The 20387-nt window shown below is 35.5% G+C and overlaps 1 protein-coding gene and 1 long non-coding RNA gene across 3 annotated transcripts in view; both read right to left on the reverse strand.

Annotated features, from left to right (window-relative positions):
• LOC135226672 (facilitated trehalose transporter Tret1-like) overlaps window positions 1-18348 on the reverse strand; it is a 90716-nt gene extending 72368 nt beyond the window's left edge. Inside the window, exon 1 of one of the 2 annotated variants that reach the window (XM_064266398.1) lies at window positions 18257-18348. The gene's annotated coding sequence lies outside the window, so the exon portion shown is untranslated. The remainder of the gene's footprint in view (window positions 1-18256) is intronic. The other variant, XM_064266385.1, reaches the window with a different exon arrangement.
• Window positions 7551-9076, reverse strand: LOC135226666 (uncharacterized). Its single transcript, XR_010317262.1, has 2 exons — window positions 8835-9076; window positions 7551-8524 (listed from the first exon to the last, which is right to left on the reverse strand). It is a non-coding gene; the product is annotated as an uncharacterized LOC135226666 (long non-coding RNA).
• Window positions 18349-20387: the final 2039 nt, after the last annotated feature.

Below are 20387 nucleotides of genomic sequence, written 5' to 3' on the forward strand. Positions count from 1 at the left end.
AACAACATGCATCTTACATTCCTTATAATTAGTTTTCCTTTCTCTACGAAACCAACCAAGGTTATTTTTCACCCACCATTGACGTTTAAAGAAAGCAAATCAGTCGTATTCCTAACACATTGATAAGCAAATATAATGTATACTTTGAATGCGGGACACTGACACTTTCACAGTTGGGGGAAACATTATAGTTTGTAACACTGGGCAAAGTAACTAGTAAATCTCGTTTTAATGCTGGTGGATACAGTCTTTTGAATTGTTATATGTCTGTCTTGTAATTAGTGTAAAGCGCCTCTACGTGGGACTTTCAGTAGATTTTAAGAAAAGGGGTATCAGAGGATCAAACTTGGTGAAACACGAACTAAAGAATAAATTATTGTACCATTTAATTCACTGATTATTTTATTTAATTGGCGTTACAACATCAAAAATTATGGATGATCTATTGTACCCGTTTTGAATTGGAAAATATATAATGTTCGTGGTTTTAAAGAGATAAGTTTTATTTGTTCTTGCCGTAAAAAAAGTTAAAGGGCATATCTTGTCGCCCCCTCTACTCTCTCTCTCTCTCTCTCTCTCTCTCTCTCTCTCTCTCTATATACTATATACATACATACATACATACACACACACACACACACACACACAACACACACACATATATATATATATATATATATATATATATATATATATATATATATATATATATACTTCTCTCTCCCCCTTAACTTAAATTTACAACCATCAGTCTTATGTGAGGGAAGATTTTCGATCCTTCAAAGATAGGTAATAAAAAAGGAAGAAGTCTCAGGCCAACTGAACACCAGAAGTATTTATTACTTCTTCCACAATTTTAGTTCTGTATGTTTCTCCATTAAGAAATTTTAGCAATAATATTGAATTTATTCTCAGATGGTCTGTATTGATGAATAAGGGTAAATTAATTTGCATTAATCAGAACAAAGATTCTTCTAAAAAAGAAAAGAAGTGTTCTTATAAGTGGTGAATGGTACTAAGTATCACCTGTAACAAATGATGGTTGGGTAGTCGTCCTGAATAGATTACGTTAAAATAAGCAATATACAAAACTACATGCGTGTAGAAACTGATAACGACATCGGCTAAATTGTTGGATATTTTGCGGAATGTATAATTTAAAGCTAGTATGTGAAACCATAAGCGTTAAAGCTGAAACAATTAGCTGCCTCTACGCACTAATATATGCACATACTACGTTTTACATAACAAAGGAGAAATGGGGGGGATGGGGTTTAGTAAATCGAATAGTCGTATGGTTTTAAAGCGGATTATAAACTCAATAAATAAAATACCGACCATATAATACAATGATGCAACACAATTATGCGAATTCCCGCCCGACTGGTATGCTAAAATGGACGAAATCCTCAATTAAGGGCTGACATCAAGGGTAGCAGCACGATTTGAAACTTACAGGTTACCCATAAGAAATAGTCCGCTTTCTATTATGCTCATTCATAGAAAACGATTAAATTCACCAGTATCGATGCTTTACTTACATATAACCATTATTATTATTATTATTATTATTATTATTATTATTATTATTATTATTATTATTATTATTATTATTATTATTATTATTATTATTATTATTATTATTATTATTGTTGTTGTTGTTGTTGTTGTTGTTGTTGTTATTGTTGTTGTTGTTGTTGTTGTTGGAAATTATGGAGGAGTCAAACTAAGACAGAGAGAAAGGATTAGATCAAACCTCTGGATCCTGGATCAAGCATAAACTAGGAGCTCCACTTGATGAGGAATATAGATTTAATTAAAGAAAAGAAAAATAGAATTTAACAAACTGGGTTTATGAAGCAACATAAAAGTCAACAGTGATTCTCGGCAGTTTTGTTTGAATTGTAGTTCCAGGAAACGATTGGTCCCCACCTCTTGCTTACCGCGAAAAAGGATCGTTAAATCTATCGGCAATAGTACTTCAGTCTCAAAGCCTGCAATCATCGACTGTTCCATAAAGAATCATGGAAAATAAGGTACAATGGAATACTGGAAGAGCTGGTGACTGGAATCCAGTGTTAAGGCATAGAATTACGAACATGTGCCTGATAATTTGTAAATCCTTCAGTTGACTCCCGAGCCCAAACATTTAGTGAATCAATTGTTGTTGAATTACTCACTGAAATAGACTAAAAAAAAATGCGGAGACATGATTATCACAAACCATGAATATCCTTCCACTGCGCTTTGTACAAAGTACTCATATTTAGACTTTGTTACTTTAGCCACGAGGATTTATGATAAACCACCCGGCCGATTTCGATAGCTATAATGTGTGGAAGCTTTGCCTATATTTTTATGTGTTACATAGTATGAAAAAAAATATTAGCATATTATTTTTATTCTAAAATTCTTTGGGTGCATTTAAAATCTTCAAATCTGGCAAGACGGGGAGAAAAGAAAAAGTAACTACCTATTATAGCAAACTAGCAAAAAACCTGATCCGTGTAATCAACGCAATATGACGCGTTTGCCCTACTTAACACTGATTGATTGATTCTATGGTACCCGGCGACGTAGTGTCCTTTCTGTCAAGTGGACTGCTATTAATAATGAAAGGTGTTCTGCAGATGTGGATGAAATATATAACAGGAGAACGAAAAACTACTAATAGCGTTTGGTCATTCCGGCTTTTCCCTGTTTAACACTGCCAGTCGCTTATTAACTAATATGGTTTCTTCATTTTTATAATAATATGATTGCTAACAGCAGAATTATTTACTAATCATTAACTAATATATTTATTGATACTGTTAAGATTCCCATGCTTCACCTTTGATTAGAGATATACTAGAAATCACTGAATGATCTGTCGTGCAATTCTGTTTTGCTCACCACTGTAAGATCTGCATAGAGAACATCTTTCTCTCTGTTATAATTGCATATCTGTGGAGTAAGGCTTGGCAATGCTGACAGGCAAGTAAAAATAAAGAGAGAGAGAGAGCGTTCGTAAATATTTATACGTTAAATGAGGCGTGAAAAATTTTCTAAGACCTTCAACAATAACTCAAGTGAAATGAAAGTCAAGTCTGTTTTGGTCTAAAGCCCCTTCCACACGAGGGGCAAATGCACGGCGGGCAGACACTGTTACCAATTTTGTGGGTGGATGGCGATCACGAGCGTGGTCCAAGTCATAGGTTCGCCTGCCTGTGCTTACTTTAGACTGTTTGATCTGGTAAATTCGAGTACCCATTGTGTGGAAGAGGCTTAAAGAGATTTGCTAAAGCATAGGAAACTGAAGAGAATTTGAAGGAAAGTAGAGGATCGCCTGTAATGTGCTAAGTTACTCAGATGACAGATCTGAGGTAGTTTGAGGGACTGGTGTCAAATATGACGAAAACTTTTGAAAGTCGATCTTAAACGCAAATAAAAATAAAATACATTTTTATCTCCAGATATTATTGATACACTCTTTACCTATTAAATGAGACTTAGTTTAGCTCTTTACTTACACATACTAAAATACCTTTTTTACTCATTTTTTTTTTCTTTTGTGTTGCATATTTTGCCTTCAGCAGTTAGCAGCATGATCTAGGTGGAAGTAGCGTCTTTCAATAAAATTTTCAGTTAGTTGAATGCGTTTTTGTAGTCCAAGTCAATATTTCAGCAACAGCTCCATGAGGAAAGGTTTATCAGTGAAAGTGGGATTTCTATCTATTTCCACTTATTCAGTGGATGATCTATTCATATGGCACAAGCCCACGGGGCAATGACTTGAAATTCAAGCTTCCAGAGAGTATGTTGGAACTATGAATGGAATTAGACAAAGCAAATTGGTCAACGTGTTACATATGAGTCATTTCTGTGTAAGAAGCGATAGCTAAAGGCTCTTATACACGATACTTGACCAAGCATTGTTTCGAAGCATGGTAACGAAGCTGTGCTTGGAAACTGCTTGTGTAGACAGAAACGCTGAACCACCTATTGACTTCCTGGGAGGCTACGAGTAAGCTGAAAATTTGCTTGCTTCGATACCATACCCCGACACTGATCGCCAAAACCACACTTGCCCATGTATCGTGTATAAGAACCCTAAGTTATCAAAATTTTCCGATTGTAATCATATAATTTAACAAGCAGTTAGTTATTTCATAAGGTAACCATTTTCTCTTATGACCTCCAGAAATTAATGTATGATAGACTGATGGGTTGATTTGAATTAGTCTGACGCACAACAGAAGATTTGCGATGCCTCAGATAAATATTTACCAAAAGTAATACTACAATGCTTCCTAAAAATAGGACATGAAACTGAAATTATTCTATTAATTTTTCTTCTTTTATTTTCTCCCTGAAACCGCCCTTGAAATATGATAAAAGCCATAAAAATGGGCAGTACCAGATACAGCGCAGGAGTAGTGGAATGGACGAAGGTAAAACTCCACAGCACAGACCAGAAAACAAGGAAACATATGACAATACACAAAGCACTACACCCAAGAGCAAAATTAGACTGACTATACATAACACGAAAGGAAGGAGGGAGAGGACTACTAGGCATAGAGCGTTGCGTCAACATCGAGAACAGAGCACAATTGAAAAGGTGAATTGAACAAGTTCCCGAAATCTTTCTGTACAGCTTTACCTTTAAATATATGTTCACATGTATAAGTGTGGATCTGCTTCTCTTTTTAAGACTCATGATACTATGAATATTTTTTTAACTAAACTAAAATAATAATAATAATAATAATAATAATAATAATAATAATAATAATAATAATAATAATAATAATAATAATAATAATAATAATAATAATAATTTTCAGGCCTGAAAATATATGGGGCAGAGGAAAACACCATCAGCTTCCTCAAAAATACAATGCGCAACTGGAATACAATACTTACAAGCTCTGGAATAAGATTAGCAGAGGTTAATATCAGGAGAGGGATCTTCCAGGGCGACTCACTGTCCCCACTACTCTTCGTAGTAGCCATGATTCCCATGACAAAAGTACTACAGAAGATGGATGCCGGGTACCAACTCAAGAAAAGAGGCAACAGAATCAACCATCTGATGTTCATGGACGACATCAAGCTGTATGGTAAGAGCATCAAGGAAATAGATACCCTAATCCAGACTGTAAGGATTGTATCTGGGGACATCAGGATGGAGTTTGGAATAGAAAAATGCGCCTTAGTCAACATTGAAAAGGCAAAGTAACGAGAACTGAAGGGATAAAGCTACCAGATGGGAGCAACATCAAACACATAGATGAGACAGGATACAAATACCTGGGAATAATGGAAGGAGGGATATAAAACACCAAGAGATGAAGGACACGATCAGGAAAGAATATATGCAGAGACTCAAGGCGATACTCAAGTCAAAACTCAACGCCGGAAATATGATAAAAGCCATAAACACATGGGCAGTGCCAGTAATCAGATACAGCGCAGGAATAGTGGAATGGACGAAGGCAGAACTCCGCAGCATAGATCAGAAAACCAGGAAACATATGACAATACACAAAGCACTACACCTAAGAGCAAATACGGACAGACTATACATAACACGAAAGGAAGGAGGGAGAGGACTACTAAGTATAGAGGACTGCGTCAACATTGAGAACAGAGCACTGGGCAATATCTGAAAACCAGTGAAGACGAGTGGCTAAAGAGTGCATGGGAAGAAGGACTAATAAAAGTAGACGAAGACCCAGAAATATACAGAGACAGGAGAAAGACAGACAGAACAGAGGACTGGCACAACAAACCAATGCACGGACAATACATGAGACAGACTAAAGAACTAGCCAGCGATGACAATTGGCAATGGCTACAGAGGGGAGAGCTAAAGAAGGAAACTGAAGGAATGATAACAGCGGCACAAGATCAGGCCCTAAGAACCAGATATGTTCAAAGAACGATAGACGGAAATAACATCTCTCCCATATGTAGGAAGTGCAATATGAAAAATGAAACCATAAACCACATAGCAAGTGAATGCTCGGCACTTGCACAGAACCAGTACAAAAAGAGGCATGATTCAGTGGCAAAAGCCCTCCACTGGAGCCTGTGCAAGAAACATCAGCTACCTTGCAGTAATAAGTGGTACGAGCACCAACCTGAGGGAGTGATAGAAAACGATCACGCAAAGATCCTCTGGGACTATGGTATCAGAACGGATAGGGTGATACGTGCACACAGACCAGACGTGACGTTGATTGACAAAGTCAAGAAGAAAGTATCACTCATTGGTGTCGCAATACCATGGGAAACCAGAGTTGAAGAGAAAGAGAGGGAAAAAATGGATAAGTATCAAGATCTGAAAATAGAAATAAGAAGGATATGGGATATGCCAGTGGAAATCTACCCATAATCATAGGAGCACTAGGCACGATCCCAAGATCCCTGAAAAGGAATCTAGAAAAACTAGAGGCTGAAGTAGCTCCAGGACACATGCAGAAGAGTGTGATCCTAGAAACGGCACACATAGTAAGAAAAGTGATGGACTCCTAAGGAGGCAGGATGCAACCCGGAACCCCACACTACAAATACCACCCAGTCGGATTGGAGGACTGTTATAGAGTAAAAAAAAAAATAATAATAATAATAATAATAATAATAGGAACTAAATTGACATGGTATGTCTATGATCCACAATTATATTTTGCTTTACTGATGTTACATGAGAATGAGGACACAGCAGCATTCCTTGTCAAACCTTCTTACAATTATTAATTAGGTTCTAAGTTCTCATGTCATGTATTGCTATTTAGATTCAAGGACACGACAAAAATATTAGCCAAGACCTTGGAATTTATCTAATCCCTCCCACTTATAGGATGGTTTGCCATTCTCTCTCTCTCTCTCTCCTCTCTCTCTCTCTCTCTCTCTCTCTCTCTATTAAAGACTAACATCACACAATATAGACATTCTAGCTACTTCGTCTAATTTTCAATTTTCTGTATACGGGAAGGAGTTAATGAGAATTTGCCTTCTCACCTGTTCAGTACCTGCGAACTAACAAAAAAGGGCATTGAATCCTACAGGACCACTTTCAGCTACAATAAAAAAAAGTTACAGACAGAACCTCTGTTGTTTTCAAGTGTTCGCCCTTCACTTAAATTCCCTTTTTGATGAGGTTCTTTGATAACCTTTAAGTAGAAATGGGTAGATTTTTGGTAGAGACGATATACATATTGAACAAAAATTCGAAAACAATAAGTACAACCATTAAACTTTAGTCTTTGTCAAGGTCACACGTTTTCTTCTCATGATACTTTAGTTTTATTATAAACAACATTAGTTTTTATTCTGGTTCACGAACAAAAACTCGAATGTCGTATGTTTATACTTCATTGTCGTGTTCGAGTTCTCTAGTGACTAAAAAAGGATGCATGTCCTATTAATTATGTTTTTAGGGATTTTAAAGTTCCCCATACTTACAATATTATATGCATACATTATTACATGCAAGCATATGTAAGCATGAATCTTCGTACATGGAGGGACAGTAGATGAACAATAAGGAAAACTTCAGTACGTGGAGAAACATGTTTTATTTGTATACAACGTATTCAGTTGTGAATTTGGTACAATACATAGCCTTACGATAATAAATGTATCGTCAAATATAGATCTCTAAATTTCACGAAATATTTAGGAAGTAGTAAAGCTTCATTAACTTCAAAGAGAGAGAGAGAGAGAGAGAGAGAGAGAGAGAGAGAGAGAGAGAGCTAAAATCTCAGAATCCCATATTTCACGGAGTTCGTAACCTTGATGGTTGCGACGCCAGATTTTAATTGCGTAATCTGTCAGATCCAAACTGCTCATTTTAATTGTTTAGACTACAAAAATCAGGCTTTATGTCATTTTGTTTTGTATCGAGTATATTTTAATTATTTAAGTGGCATATAGAGGTTTGCTCGTGGTTATTATACAGATGAAGTCATAAACCCTTCAGCTTCAGAGCCAGTACGAAAATGAAATTTTCTTTTCAAACATCTATGAATTTGTAGGATCTGTTGAGCAGTATAATTCTAATATAATATCTCTCTTATACTTTCTTAGATTTGATCTTGAGCACATGTACTGCATGAAATGTAAAGTATCATTTATTTTGTCGATCTGCGAAGGCATTTTATCAGTCACGCATTTTAATAAATTTTTAGCACCCAATGCATTGACTCACTAGGATGGTCGGCATGTGTTTGATCCCATGTTGAATTAAATAACATTAAAGGATTAACGTAATCCTTAAGAAATAGGGAAGGAAGGGGGTCCCAGAGAACATCTTTAAGGGAATCCTAAAGAAATTCTCTTAATTTGAGGGACAAGGGAAGAATGGGAAGTTGAAGCAGGTGACCCCCGCTGGGTTAGCAGGCTGGGCAGGTTGGGCGGGCACCCGGCAGGGATGGAATGGAAACGTGGGGCAGTCCGCTTGGGATACGCTGGCTGGTAGGGCTGGGTAGGCCCATGCCAATCCTACCAGAACCACCGCCAACACGAGATACGTGACCTGGTGATGGAAATTATAATGTGACAGAGATTGGGGAACTTTATTTGGAATCATTTCATTAGAATTAACATACTTACAACGGCAATAGATGTAGATATGCGGTAGACGATGCTGTCGCCTAGAATGCTTTGAAAATGAGAGGGAGTGGGGATGGAGATGAACAATGAAAGGTGCCGATATTCTATTAGATAGGCAATCTCTAATTAAATGCAACGATAGAATTATCAGTTACAGCTTAAAATAAATAAAAGGTAACAGTTCTGCAAATCCTTAAAGTAGCGGTAGCAGTGACAGAAAGAATCCAACTTACAATGGATCGCATGATTACCAGCCTCCTCGACCACCTCTGAGCCAAACTTGATCCGATTTCGGACTCGATGGCCCCTTTTATACGCCCGCCTATGCCATTGGCCATGGCCAGAATTAATATCCAAGTTAAACAAGTCCTCCTGAAGGTCGCACCAGTTGCCACAGTAAGAATTTAAGTTGTTTGTTCAAATGGTCTCCGCTTCCTTAATACGAAAATCCCAGAGTTGAATTAAGACAGAATGATTTTCAGAAAATCAAAAGGTCGAAGACAGAAAATTTTCAGAGATAGAAGGTAACTGAGCACTTAAGCCTGCTCTCCCGGATTTTACAATATGCAGCAATGACGTTCGCCCTAGCTGCATGTTTGTCCGTTTGCTAACAATAAGACCAACAAACAAAGATGATGGAGGTGAGAAAGAGCTCGATAGCAATTCGTTCCAACCAAGTCGTTGTAAATATCGTAAATACTATTGTAATGTTTTCTTTTTCCTCTAGTCGCTGAAACTTATTGTCGGCAACAAATTCCGTTTTACACATTTGGGGGATTATTGATACTACGTGTCTTAAAAATTTCAGCAAAATATCGCTGAGGCTGTGTTAATATATCTCATTTTTATCCGTATGGTTATTTGGTTCATAGTCATAACAATAAAATCAATGGTTGCAGGTCTACAATAATATAGCATGTGAGAGTTGAAGGTTTTTCATAAATATCAATACCTTTCGAACCTTTTGTTAGGTTCATCCTCAGTCAAACACAAGGTTCGAAAGCTATTAATATATAATATCAAAGACCATCAACTCTTACATTCTATATTATTGTGGAATTGCAACCATTATCATTAATTTCGACACGGAAAGCTGTGTCCAATAATATCAATAATAATAACGCATTTGTCCTCTATAAGCTTTTGCACATTTAATCTGAATTCTACCGGAAAATAATCTATCTTTTACGGAAAGAAGGGACCCCAAGAGCATTTTGGGAGTCCCAGACTCTTAACCCAATAGATCTGTATACAAGTTTTAGTTTACCTTGATCGAGACCTTGGAACAGAGGGTGAATAACGAGATGATAAAAGAAGGTCTGAGGCAAACTTGGCATAGGTGGAGACAGTAAATTTTGTCACCTTAGAGGCCATAATTCTATATGATTTACGTTTTAGAGATACTTCGTGCTCTTTTTAGTATGTCCTCAGTAGGGTCTCAAGGTTAAATTCATGCCTGGTGTCAAGATGCTATAGACCTCAAATTAAATTCAAGGACATGTAGAAGCTCCTTTAAAGGGTACTTGGAATTATATAGGAGTGATGAAATTGAAAAAAAAAAAAACCATAAGATTACTGAGTATAGCTTTTTTACTTTCAAGTATTTACATAATGTTGGACCCAGTCTGACCACCTTTACATCTTCTGAGAAAGGGCCACAGTTAGGGCTGAAAGAACTCGAGTTTTTAGTAAAATACTACGTAAATACTTGCAGGTAAACAAGTTATACTCAGTAATCTTGTGGGGTTTTTTTTCCATCTGCAGAAGAAAACTGGTAGACGTTTTTGTTTAGTTATGAAATTATTATAAGATTAACCTCCCGTTGGAACAACTTTGATTACTCTCTCTCTCTCTCTCTCTCTCTCTCTCTCTCTCTCTCTCTCTCTCTCTCTCTCAAACCTCAAATGCAATGTACTGAATTATCCTAACACCAGCAACATATATCTAGTTCCCGAATGTAGCAGAGTATTCGTTAACAATGGCATTTCTTAAATGTGTGTGTTTATATATATACATACATATATATATATATATATATATATATATATATATATATATATATATATATATATATATATCATATACATACATACGCACGCACACACACATATATATATATATGTGTGTGTGTGTGTGCGTATGTATGTATAGATATATTATATATTATATATATATATATATATATATATAAATATATAAATAAACACACACATTTAAGAAATGCCATTGTTAACGAATGCTCTGCTACATTCGGGAACTAGATATATGTTGCTGGTGTTAGGATAATTCAGTACATTACATTTGAGGTTTGAGAGAGAGAGAGAGAGAGGAGAGGAGAGAGGATTGATAGAGAGAGAGAGAGAGAGAGTAATCAAAGTTGCTCCAAAGGGAGGTAAATCTTATAATAGTAATCTTATAATATATATATATATATATATATATATATATATATATATATATATATATGAGTCATATCACATTACCGTGATTCATATACATACATCATTCTTATTGACTAAAAAATTCCCCTTCGGTTAACATATATGAAAATATATTAATTCCGAGGTAGAGAGAATTAGATATCAAGGGTATATTTGTAGCTTGATGTATATATATATATATATATATATATCTATATAATAGTAAATAAAATATGTATATATGTGTATATATATATAATATATATATATATATATATATATATTATATACTATATATATATTATTTATTTAGTATATATATAACGATGCATAAAACCTGTGGGGTCGCAGGCTAAATGGTAGATTATCGGGTCATTTATCTAAGCGGTTGAGAACCCTCTCAAAGATGATTCTTTGCATTCTCGTTGTGGTTTTAAGTTTGTTCTAAATTAACGTTTATTCATTTCTAAGTATCGGAAAGCTAGCTAAGGCTCTGACATTTTAATCCAGCATCATCTCCAAGAGCAGACCCATTGTGGAATTGCTTTGAAATTTAGCCAACATTAATATATATATGATCCACTTTCAACCCATACTCGGTTCAGGAAGTTAAATGATCAAAGGATACATTTATTTGTAGATTTCGCAATTCATCTACATTAATGACATCTTTGGACAATCGTTGCAGTTCCATGGGTGAGGAATTAATCGTCTAACATCCCAGTAAATGCAGTTCATTATAAAAACCTGTGAGGCATTGTAATGATGAACGCCTTGACCTTAAAGCAACACCAAATGCACTGCAAAAATTCTATCGGTGTTAAACCAGTTTTGATTATCTCTGGCAAGACGGAAGTACAAACGTTTGTACTTTCATTGTTAAGTAGTAGTAGTAGTGGTGGTAGTAGGGGTGGTGGTGGTATGAAATGCTAAGGAGAAAATATTGCACCTCACATCTGAGACTTTGCAGGATTTAACATCAACGGCCAATGAGAATTTTACGAAAACCTCGATCGATGCCCAAGCAAACTTTAATCCACAACAACCAAACACATTTGATTCAAATACAAAATACACATAAAAGGCAAAGTTGAGAAGGAAGCGACACCTACTAACAGGGTCGAGTTCTGCAGTTGCCTTGCATTGAGAATGAACAAAAACAGGCAATTGCCCTCAAGAATCGAGTAAACTATGCGTTACCTTTTTGCCAGAGCACTGCCAGACGCTCCCGTCATAATGCCTTTCTACTCATAAGATCAATGTCTTTTAAGATATCGCCCAAGATTGATTGAATTTCAATGGATTTAACGAAATGGGAAATGAAGTTCCCTGTCCTCATGAGGACTGGTGGAGATTTTGCAAATTGCTTCAATATTGATTATTGTGGTAATACCTATTCTTAAAGTTAATGAAGATTCATTTCCCTTGAAAAAGACAAGTGAATGTATAGAGTTTTAGTTGGTATCTATACAAGAATAAGCCTCCATTCACCAGTTTTGTCAAAGCGTAATTGCATCTAACGCATATCAAGCTTAGTCCACAGAAATAGCATATATGAATAGTAATAAGCACTTAATTATGGGGTGATTACTAATGGCTTGTCTCATGTTTCATAATCTGATCAAATAATTATAAATTTGGCCAAAAAAAAAATTCTCTCTCTCTCTCTCTCTCTCTCTCTCTGTGTGTGTGTGTGTGTGTGTGTGTGTGTGTGTGTGTGTCTAGTGATGATCTTTAAGTTATTCGGAAAAAGCGTGACTGATAACTTATAAATTATTAACTGAAAATTGAATCATTATCAGAAAGCTTCCAAAAAGTGGAGCAGAAACTCCTGTAATTATAAAGATAAAGAAATTGAGCATTTACAAGTGGTGGAATTTAATATTTATCACGATATGAATATGATATTATCTGTTTTAAAGTTCGAGGAATTGACGACCTTTGGCATTAACAATTCAGCCTCTAAATGGATTAGGAATTCCATCTCGAGTCCATAAGATATATCCGTATATCTTTTATTATTAGTTTTTCTTATTGGTTGTCATTACTATCAATACAAGTCATGCTTGCATGACTTAAATGCGAACATACATATAGCATTTAAGTAAACTTTAAGTATGTTAAAGCACGCGCATATGTAAATGAATATGTCAGTTGCTTTCTTGCTTCCACTTAGTAATTTAGACAAGAGCCGCCTTACGAATTTGATATATCTTTCTCCTCTCAGCGTTCGGCATTATCATCACGGAACTATATTCGAATGTAGATCATTAATTCAGTGTTTACTATTGGTATTTATGGCAACAGGCCAAAGATTATGGTCGTGTTTAACGATACAATATCTCATATAATTAGCGAACGTCAAACATCATTTTCGCACCTCACCGCTCCTGTCTCCCTCTACCCCAACCCATATCTTAACAAAATCAGAGTGAGAAGAAGAAGAAAAAAAATAAAGAATATAAGAAAAACTAGTCATGGCCACACCGCACCACACCGAGCCGTTGTAACGGTAAATGAAATATCTCCAGGGCTTCCATGCCCATGTAAGATCATGCTAATTAGATGATCCAATATTACGCCCGTTTCCCTTTCATATGGTGATGCGTAACATTTGTCACCTCAGAGAACTTGAGTATCGGCGTCTTTCCAGTTGTAGTCGACTGTATGATGCTCAATTTTCGTTAGTCGTTAATATTCTATTAGTTCTTTTTATTCATGAATGGACAGCAGCCGAAAACAGCAGCTGACGAATTACACTTACTACAACAATGATCTAGTGTTGAGCGCTGATTTCGTTACGTTTCTTATTCGTAAACCGTCTGCCTTTTATTTTATGTATCACTTAGGTATGTGCAAATAATCATGATTGTCATCACTGTTGGTGTTATTGTGTTTTTACTGAGCAAGAATAGCAAGTAAAGTTTTTTTTTTACTTACCCCTTCTGAATGTGTATATTTTGAATAACAATGACAACAACTATTATTATTATTATTATTATCATTCATTAGTATTATTCTTTTATGTATTTCAGTCATCCTATTTGGATGGATGGTTTTCATGGTGTGGGGTTCCCGGCTGCATCCTGCCTCCTTTGGAGCACATCACTTTTCTCACTAAGTGCGCTGTTTCTAGTAGCACACTCTTCTGCATGAGTCATGGAGCTACTTCAGCATCTAGTTTTTCCTGGATCCTTTTCAGGGATCTCGGGGTCGTGTCTAGTGTTCCTGTGATTATGGGTGCAAATTCTACTGGCATATTCCCAATATCCTTCTTCTTCTTCTTCTTCTTATTATTATTATTGTTATTATTAATTATTATTATTTTTCATTATTATTATTTATTATTAGTAGTAGTAGTAGTAATGTTGTTGTCGTTCTCGTTTTCATTATTTGTATACCAAGCATCCTCGGAATTAAATGGTACAAGTGTAAAGATAAAAAAAAAAAAAACAATAGAATAAGACTGACTGGACACGTTTTCTGAGAAGATAAGGACAAAAATGAGTATAAACAACCCACACACACTCTGACACCTGTTAAGTCACAGCAAAGGCCATTCCCAGGCTGAAACACACCAGTACACGCGAATCTTCCCGAGAATCTTCTACCCAGCTTGACCTAAAAAAAAAAGAAGCAAGAACGTTTTTTTCTGCCTGTGTATTTGTAAGAGCCGGTTCTGACAGTATATTTGTAATGACCACAATGAATCTTAAGTTCTCGATTTCTTCATATTCTTTATGATACCCTTGGCACTACACAACCTTGAATCCGAAAGTAGGATCGAATGAAGGAACTGTAGCACTCTCCATAATAATGAAGCTCTGTGGATCAAGAAGCATATAGTAACTGGTTACCGGCACTAAGAAAGATAAAGGAAGCTCGCCAGGGAAATGAGTATCGTTGAGAATGGCTTAAAAGAAATCAACCAGTTATGGAAAGGAACCGGAATTCTGCTGATATTCCTAATGATGAATAATTCTAACAACGGAAGAAAAGAAAATCTGGTCAGAATAACAACTGTGAATAATGTCTTTGCAATCAGGAGAGCATTACGCGACAGTATTTTTCAGGTGCTTGAGGGAAGCACGGGTTCTAGACGTTTGAGGGAAGTTGCCTTGGAGACAAGTAACGAGGAATTATCATCAGTAACTAGAATTCATCAGTGACGGTGTAATCAGCGCATGATAAAGAAACGTGACAATGTGCCAAGGTAACACTTTAGATTAAACCGGTCTTATGCCAGCACTTACCCTTGTCTGAAGGCGTTCGATGAGTTGTGTAAGATGTCGAAGGGAATATAAGGCAACTTTTAGCTTTCTTTTTGACAAGAAAAAGTAAGCTAGTACCACCGTGTTCCATTACACGCATAATATATTCCATGAACCAAACAAAAACTTCTTTCAGTTTTCTTCTGAAGATTGAAAAAGAAACCCACAAAATCACTGTGTAACATGTTTACTTCTAAGTATTTACATTTAATTTTACTTCACACTCGAGTACTTTCAGGCCGTATCTGTGGCCCATTTTCAAGAGATGTGTATGTTGTCAGCCTGGGTCAAGGTCCAGCAGTCTTCTGCCTTGACCCAGGCTGACAACCTGCACATCTCTTGAAAATGGGCCACAGATACGGCCTGAAAGTACTCGAGTGTGGAGTAAAATTAAATGTAAATACTTAGAAGTAAACACGTCACACAGTGATTTTGTGGGTTTCTTTTTCAATATATTCCATCTTAATGATCAAGAATCATGCTATCTAAAAGAAAATAATAATACTAAAGTGAAATATCAAAAGCATACAAAACACCAAATCAGACTGACGAAGGAACTGCGATTCCTCATACTTAATAAATTTGGAAGTTGAAATATTGGTTTTTCATCGTCTAAACTATGATACATAAAGTAACTATATAAAATTCCATATGTTCATTAGTTTGCCCATGTCTACATTAACGTTCATTGTTAACGGTACATTGGATCTAGGGCTCAAAATTAACCGGAAAATATAAAACCGGTTAATAATCGTCTGAAATTTTCATAACCGGTTATTAACCGATTGATAAAAAGCAAACCAAAACTGGTTAAAGGGCAAAGACAACGAAATAATATCCACCATGAAAAAATCCTAAACGAAAGAATAAACACATCTTTTGAGTCAATAATAACGAAAGAATGCATTATTTTCTTTTTCATTATTATTCTTTAATAATTATTATTTTCATCATTTTTCATAATCATTAGCATTAGCCAAAAATCTTACAAATAAAGCACGACTTGGAAGGACGTACTAAAACGTTAGTACTAATCAACTTGATGTCTGAAATGAACGATAACCGATTAACCGCTTAAAAAGGTCTAGTAATTGGTTGTGAAATTTGTTACCTATCAATAACCGGTTATTCTTGACCGATTTTGAACCCTAATTGGATCACGTTTGAAAGATCAAGGAAGACACAGGACTTGGCTGTTTGTTTCCTATACATATGGTGACCACAACGATAGGAAACATCTAGTCCGATGGAGTACATATACATCTAGAATTCAACATTTTTAGACAGCAGTAGGAAACAGAGAATGAAGGCTCCTGAAATTATTATAATTCCTGGTGATAGGAAAGAAAACTCTATTGAAAGTGAATCATCTCAACTTTATTAATATTCACTTACATTAACGTGGTTGTGAATAGTCATTATTCAGTACTTACCATACCAGCTAATTTACGGGCCTTTGTTTTTACTGTCAGCTGCTGAGACAAAATTCGTTTCACTGAGCAATTGTGATTAGGGGAGCTAATTAACGAACAAATGTCTATATCCATTTACTGCTATGTCACTAAGAACGTTTTTACTGACGCACCACTTTGACTTCAGCATTATGAATTTACCATTTCTGAAGAATTTGTCTTGCCTTTACTTAATGTATGCATAACAGTACTTTTCTAGTTTGTCCTTTATGTCATGTCATACTTTCATTCTGTCTTCAAACTATTCTTACAATAGGTAAAAAAATTTTCACCATCACAATAAGAAATTTAATCGTACATGATACACTTCGCAGTATCGGTCATAAACAAAGAAATATGTACAGAACTTCAGTAGCTACAATGTGATAATTAAATCTATGGTTATTCACCTGCTGTAATTTTCTATTTAGGTTAATGCCAGACATTTCATCACGATCATAATTGGATATTTACTGGAGTTGGGTAAAAAAAAATCGACCCTTAGTTATTATTGAAATTAATTCGAAATAATGTCAAAAAGTGGTTTTCTTTTTGTATGTACTCATCTTTGTTCAATTGATATAGCAGCGATACTTAACTTCTGAACCTTTTCTTCTTACGAAGTAAAACTTCTGATTTCATAACTCTCAATAACATTCAGAATTGCGTTTGTAAGCTAGAAAAATCTTTTAATTAGTGCATTTTATTTCATTTTGTTTTTTCAAAGATGAAAGATGTCCAAACTGCTTCAGTTCTGGTCGGAATACTCAGTTTATTATAAAATGGTTACACTTAGTAGCTTGTAGACAAACCACCGGCATAAATTTTCGTTTTTCTATTTACATGCATTAAAAACCCTACTACTTATGTAACAATCTCGTAAATGAAAACAACGTTAGGTAAAGACTTGTAAAAGCATGATGATGTTTCATTACGTATTTAAAGTTAATCATCACGTTTGACCTGCAAATGGTGCTATGAATATCTTCATGGCACTTGATGCGAGAAGGTCTCCGCAGCGCTGTCATGGGCCCAATTTTTCGCACACAGGTAAACTACCTTAATTGTGGTTCCGAATATCAACGTTTTGAACGTAAAGAACATCCTCTTTTTTCCTACTATTGCTCATTTGCCTATTTGTCGCCTCAATTTTCACATGGTTCCATTCAACAAGACACTTTTTTTTCACCACCATCTAATCTGGTTGAACTTCGATGTCATTTGCCATAGGAAGAAAGCAGCAATAATTGGTATCAACTAAATTACCAACTTACCTTATTTTCAAATCTCCTCCAGTTTAAGATCACAAAGCTTGTCCGCTCAGGAAACCAGCCACAGTAACATTTTATGATTTCTCCAAAATAATGAGAGTTATAGACAATATCAATATGATGAACGTCCAACGCAAGATAAATAAAAAAAACTGCAGCCTGTGTAATAGTGAAGCATTCATACGCAAGAGAAATGACAAAGTGTACAACCGGCGAATTACTGAAAAACTAAATATACTCACGTCAGTTGTTGGGAACACCTCCAGCTACTTCAGCCAACTGATGTGTAGTGATCTCAAGAGGGGATTTATGACTTATAGCCTCTGCGATGAGCCTTGAAAACCAGCACTAAACAGAGTTGCAGACAAGGTCATGTTGCCACACACCAATTTTGCCACATATTCTCACGCCTTGGCACGTGAACTCGGGCATGACAAGACTAATGGGTCCGAAGACTTTGACTTGTTAATGTGGTATAATTTAGCAAATGGGTGTTTGTTGATAAGCAGGCGTTACTGAGGAAACTGCCTGGAAGTTCTCTAGATATATATTGGATTCAGCACTCTCAAGGGAACTTCCGTGACCACTGGAATTGTAACGACAGTCACACATTTCATTGGTCCAAAAATTCTAAGATAAAAAGTCACAAGACCTCGCAATCATGTTACAGAAACTAGCAAGATACAGGTTTACTAATTTTCATATTCTATAAATATTAGTGATGCCAACAAGCGATCATATTTAAGGTCATCAACAAGTTGTCTTTTATACTTGTAAAAGTTCAATGAGTTTCAAGGGAGAAAAATTCAACATAGTAGATGGTTTACCTTCTTGCACATCTTAACACATTTTTAAGGGTTAAAAATAATCTAGGTTGATGGATGCTTTGCATTACAGGGGTTACAATTGGACTCTCGGGTGATGAAATAACATCTTGTTATGGTAACAATTAAAAAATATTTCTATTCACCAAAATAATATCTGATTCGTACAATAGGAAATTCAGTGTACTCTTATTGCCTATAGATCCTGTAAGTTTTGGATCTCTTAGAAATAAAAACTATTCCGTCTCTGATAGAAAGTCACATAAATCTTTAACAGCTTTTCTCTCTCTCTCACACACACAAACACACACGCATACACACACACATGATAAACACATAATTAAAGAAAGAGATAAACTACACGAGACTTCCCATTACAAACACAACAGCCCTGCTTCCCCGGGAGACCCAAAATTATAATTTCATAAACATATTAAGCAAGTTTTGTCATACTCCTCGTACTTCGCAATGCAGACTGGTAGATTGCCAGTAGTCTGTCCTTCAAACCTACAAAGAATCATTATTTTACGAAATATGGCAATGGTAATCATATTGAGTAATGGACAAAATATTCAGTAAAGACGACAAACAGACTTGTTGTCTACTGCAATTTCATTTGAGGGATCCACGGATTGCTCAATACGGTTAACATTTTTTTTATTTATTCTTTGCATAGTCTCTTGTAATTCATCCATTCTTCCAAGCCCATTCTTTGTGCATGAGTGATTTTCCCCTCCATAACAGCAGTTGTTCTGAGGTGTTGATGTCCTTCAGATCAGATGTCAAGTAGGTACATTCATACTTGAAACTCACGCTCATTACATATTCCGTTTGGTACTAAAGCAGTTTTACTTACCACGTCTTTCATGGCCTTACTTGGAATATGTTAATGTCTGAAATGATTCTATGGTGTGATAGTTCCACCCTCCCCAAAATGATAATGATATTTGGTAAATACATGTAACGGCAACGGTGTTAGTTACCAATACTATTTTCAATTACTGAAACCTCTCTCTCTCACGTATATATATATATATATATATATATATATATATGGTGTATGCATGTTTGTATGTATGTATGTACATATGTATGTATATACATGCGCATGCACACAAACACACACACACACACACATATATATATATATATATATATATATATATACTATATATAAATATATATATATATAACTATATATTACATGGATTTATAAACATGGAAAGGATAATCACGGATAAATGTGCTGACGCTGATCGTCACTGCGCAGCGCCATAGAAAAGGGTGGAGATAACGCTGAATGGAGCTATTAAAGCATAATCTTGGAGACGCTTTTTTCACTCTGTCGTCATTAATTTTCCACCGATTTTAATAAATATAGGCTCATTGAAAAGTTCTTGAAAATCCCTCTTAAATGCAAATAATTAAGCATGTAGAAAATACGACGCTGCAGTGCTTTAAGTAAAGATATTCAGATAGTATTTTACCTGGGTTCGCTTTTTTATTCTACGGTTCCAAATTTTTTAATATAAATTAAATATATTTATCA

This window comes from Macrobrachium nipponense, chromosome 20 (genome assembly GCF_015104395.2).
Source record: "Macrobrachium nipponense isolate FS-2020 chromosome 20, ASM1510439v2, whole genome shotgun sequence".
Classification (NCBI taxonomy): domain Eukaryota; kingdom Metazoa; phylum Arthropoda; class Malacostraca; order Decapoda; family Palaemonidae; genus Macrobrachium; species Macrobrachium nipponense.